The sequence below is a fragment of the Penaeus monodon genome, chromosome 14, assembly GCF_015228065.2.
Source record: "Penaeus monodon isolate SGIC_2016 chromosome 14, NSTDA_Pmon_1, whole genome shotgun sequence".
NCBI classification, from domain to species: domain Eukaryota; kingdom Metazoa; phylum Arthropoda; class Malacostraca; order Decapoda; family Penaeidae; genus Penaeus; species Penaeus monodon.
Window position 1 is genome coordinate 40,053,417 of NC_051399.1, and position 4,964 is coordinate 40,058,380.

Sequence of the window (4,964 nt, forward strand, 5' to 3'; positions counted from 1 at the left end):
TCGTTGTAGTTACTTAACTGAGTGGATTGAATCTGTCGGGTTTTGTTACAATAGTAAATTAGTGCATTATTTCATCCTACATATTATAGCTCCTTCATCAAGTAACCTGATTGGATCTGATATGATGTAGGTAACATGCATATATTGAAGGAAATTGAAACTACGTTATTTCCAGCATTGCCATTTGGAACACTATGATGGGGACCTCACTCATGACAATGCCATGGGCCTTTGGGCAAGCAGGCTCATAGGTGGCATAATCATCATGCTGGGAATGGCTGGGATTGCTCTGTACACTGCCATTCGCTTACTTACATTGCAGAAGACTATGGGTGAGCATGTTGCATTCATTCACTTTATGTATTTTTGTATATTTTTTCTTTCTTCCTTCTTTCTTTCTTTCTTTCTTTATTATTTATTTTTTTTTCTTTTTTTTTGCAATATATGATAGGGCATTTGAAAAGTTAGCTGTAAATTATAACATTCAGAACTGGATGATGTAACATATACCTCATAATAAAAGAAATGAAAGAAAACGGTTTATGAGGATATTGTTATTATTATCATTAATTTTTATTTTTTCTTTTATAATTAGATTATAAAATCCAGTCAGTATCAAAGTACTAACATTTGTTTTAAGTTGATAAAATTTAGCATTGATTATATCCTGTAACTCCATCTGCTAAATTGTTCTCACAGGCTTGGAAGGTCCCTCACTAGAACTCAGCCGTCTATGCTGGCAGCTTCTAGGAGGAACGCTAGGCAGAATAACGGAAGGTTAACCGTCACTTTCTCTGTAATAACTTTGGTTGGAGCTCAGGTTGGTACGGGGGTCCTAATGTCAAATTCCTATTAACACTGGAGAGGTGATATATGGTAAGTTATCTTCTTTTTGTGTACATTTTTGTATGTATTTGTGCTGTACATGGGAAGATGAGGAAATGTATTGATGTGTATATATTTAATGGAAATCTTTTTTAATTTCCTTCTGATATATGTATCTTGATTTCAGATACAGTCCATGGGGAGATCCACAATGACTCGTCCAGTGCAGTGCTTTGCCCACCCACATTACTAATGATGAAAACATTAAAGGCCCGGAACCCAGTGAGTTCCACAAATGGTGGCAACAAGACCTGACAGTGCCGTTGTACTTACTCGTTCCCTTCATCTTTGTGCTGAACCTTCGAGATGCCAAGATCTTCACCTTTTTTAACTCTCGGGTAATCTAAATTTCTTTATCTGTTGGAAATAATCTGTTCTGGTATATGTTTAAAGAAATCCATGGTTTTCAAAGCTTGTATTTTATATTTAAAGTTGGTTTCATTTTGCATTTGCAGGTGCCATCTCTGTGTTAGTCATGTCCCTATTTGTAATCAGTAAAGCTGCAACTTGGGGAATTAACATTAACTTTACTGATGTCAACAGTGATTTTATGTGCCCCTGTTCAAGGTAAGAATTTGTGAATTGAAAATAAATATTTACTTAGTGTTGATTACCAATTATGTTGCTTTCATGTATTGTATATTCTGAAATGAACTTTTCAATGACATTTTTAGCCATGTTTTTCAAGAGAAAAGATTGAAAATAATGCATTAACCCATTGCAGTGGGGATTACATGCCATCCCTATTAATGACTCCAGAAGAGCTTAGAGAGTAGTCAGATCCCTGTCTCACTTGTTTACCCGTATCTTTGATTCTCAGAAATATTTTTATTGTATATCGTACTAGTATTGATAAGAGCATTATGATTATTGTAACGTCAGTGATAACAATACCGGCATTGATATTGATAACATAAAAAAAATCCTGAAATTCATTAAGTCGGGTGATGTCATGTAGATGAAGTAATTGACTCCTTGTGAGCATTTGTGGACCATCTGTGTACAAAGTCATTTCAAAAATAACAGTGAACATTACATCTTCTGGGTGGTATTGGGTTAAGATGTTGTAGCTTTTTCAAAATTTTAATGGTTAGTTAGTGTTTAGTATTCTCTTATAAAATATATCAATGCAATTTGGAAATGAGGTGATTAGAGGAAAATCCTCCAGTTATTATTTCCTTTTCCTTTTAGCTTCCTTTATTATTGCCTTGTCATCCAAGTTTGGCATCTCTAAAAGACTTTTCTTTTATATAAATTCATTTTTTGCAGTCCTTTCTTGTTTATTTTCTGAAGAGTGATATAAAGCATCTGTATTTTTACTTCACAGAGTTCATCATGTCCCTGACGGGAACATTATCGCTTGCTTACTTCATTCATAACTGTGTTGTTACTACATGCAAGGTAACAGACACCAGGAAAATAATGTAAGTGGGAAAATACTCCTTTTATTGCAGTTTAATTTTGTGATGGTTATAGAGGGATATTTGGATTACCTCTTTTGTCAGGAAAAGATAAAATGTGTTTTTTTTACCATGTTCATTTTCAAATTGTTTTTGTCTTGGTGTTGTAAGATTAGTGTCTCAATTTTATATTACTTAACAAAGTAAGTTTATGTGCAGTACTGAATTTTATTTTAAGATTGTCAAAGAAAACTTGTTTGTTTAATACTTTAATAAAAAATAGTAATTAGACTCATTCCAAATAGAGCAACTGTGGAATTGTGAATTAGATTTTGATACTTTTGCAAACATAGTCCTTTTTATTATCATTTATATTACATTCTCACATTGAGATAGAAGAGATTCATAGAAACAGTATGAGTCAGTGTCAAAATATATCTCTGTTGTAGTCCATGCACTCAATTTCACTAAAATTCAGTTAGATATCTTAATACCTTTGCATATTTCCAGGTTCGCGACTTGAGTATTGCCTACATCCTCGTAGCTCTGACATACATTCCTATTGGTGTTCTTTTCTACTCTGCTTTCCCCATGCCTAAGTATTGTGTAGTTGATGTAAGTTCTATGAGTAACTTGTACTACTTCTTCATCTTTTTATAGACAGATAAGAATGTTAGTGTATATTTCTTTATAACTGTTTGTTTTATATTGTTTTTCTTTCTTTCTTTCTTTTTCATTGATTTTATTGTGTTTATGTGTAAGTTCCTAGTTTAGAGGCAGGCCTCACTTCTGCAGTGTCTTTGCATGGAATTAAAATCTATTATGTAAAAGCTCTCCATTTATATGTTTTTTGATTGCCTAAGAATATAGTATAGAAAGACAGTTTGTTCCAAAAATATCCTTTTAAGATCAGATTTGTTTTGCAATAACAGCAGATTTTTTTTACAAATAGTTCATATTTTCCTGTATCCTCTTTCAGAATTTCTTGGACAACTTCCCCCCACATGACGTAGTTCTGGCTGTTGTGCGTGGCTTCCTGTTCTTCCAGATCTTGACTGTGTATCCCTTGTTAGGGTTCTTTATCCGAAACCAGCTGTTCACGTACTTCATGGGACCATCATATGAGTACAGGCTTTGGCAGGTGTTTCTGCTAAACACTTGTCTCCTGACAATGTCTGTGTTGGTGGCTATCTTCTACCCAAATATTGGATTCATCATCAGGTAGGTTTTCTTTCTTTTTTCTTACCCCTTCATTCATTGTTTCTCAGGTTTTTCTTTCTTTTTTTCTCTCTTTCCAATACTTCTCCAGATCAGTTATCTTGGATTTCATATTTACATTTGTTGAGTTACTCGAGTCCCATTCTTCCATTGCTCACTTAGCCAAAGGAAGTTGATCTGCTTAGACATCAGTGGGCCCTCATTTTGTTAACCCTTTGTGCTGGGATGGCATGGCATACATGCCATATCTACTTTAGTTTGGTTGTTGTCTTTACACGTGACTCCACAAATACTTAGTTACCAAGGAGTCAGTTACTACTAGTTCTGCCTATTTCAGGACCTGTTGACCCTTTTCCTTGATTTTTGGATTATTCAATAATGATAATAATCAGAGTATCTGTTTTAATAGGGAAATTAGGTGAAGTTATGATGGGCTGTTAATTGACTCTTTTGTAGTGAATGCATAACTTAGCCCATATCCAAGGCATAGTCCGAATGTACTCTCATAACTATTGCATGAAATAGGTAAATATACATTGAGTTTATTATGCAGACAATCTTGATTAACCATCCCCCTCATCATCACAAAATGTCCATCCTGAAAGCAGAAAAAATAATAAAGATAAAATCCATTGCAATATGAAAAAGACAGTTCATTGAGAAAAAGATTGTAGCTATTGCTTATATATCTTGCAATTTGAAGTAATCAGTTTTCATTTATATTTTTTCTACATAAAGTTGATGGTTGTTACAAGCATGGGAGATATTTGCTAGTTTTCATTTTTTTTCTTAACAGGAATTTCTTATTACTTCAAAACTTAAAAGAAAGTAAACTTCATTATTTTAGCATGCAGAAATGCCATTATTTCTTTGTGTTTTAAGTAAAAGCAAAGCTGAAAATTGATAACATTTCACACAGTTGCATATTATTTTTGACATAATAAACCTCCATTTCATTACTGCTGAAGAAGTATATGTAGTATGACTATCCATTAATTATATTAGCATGTTTTGCAAGATTTCCAGGCCAAGGCTGTCTCACTGAAATGCCTTTCTTCCCACAGATGGGTTGGTGCGATATCTGGCTTAGCTTACATCTTCATGTTGCCATGTGTGACATACATGTATGCTCTCTACACACAAGACAAGCTCCAATGGTATCATTGCATAATTCACTTTGCTATTATTTTCATTGGCATTGGCAATTTCATATCCCAATTTTTGCTGGGTTAGAATTGCTTAAGGTATGTATTATTTTTTATGCTATTTTGTGGTAAAGTCACAAGAGATTTTTCATTATATTTTTTGGCATGTGCAGCATCATTGTTGTTAATGATGATTCTGTTTCTATAATTGTTTTGGTTGTATATTATTATTATTATATTATATTATTATTATTATTATATCATCAGCATCATCAGCATCAGCATCATTAGTGTTATCTTTCAAGTCTTTTTTAAT

At 33.3% G+C, this 4,964-nt stretch overlaps 1 pseudogene; it reads left to right on the forward strand.

Moving 5' to 3' along the window:
- LOC119580710 overlaps positions 1 to 4,736 on the forward strand; it is a 9,273-nt pseudogene extending 4,537 nt beyond the window's left edge.
- The last annotated feature ends 228 nt before the right edge of the window (positions 4,737 to 4,964 follow it).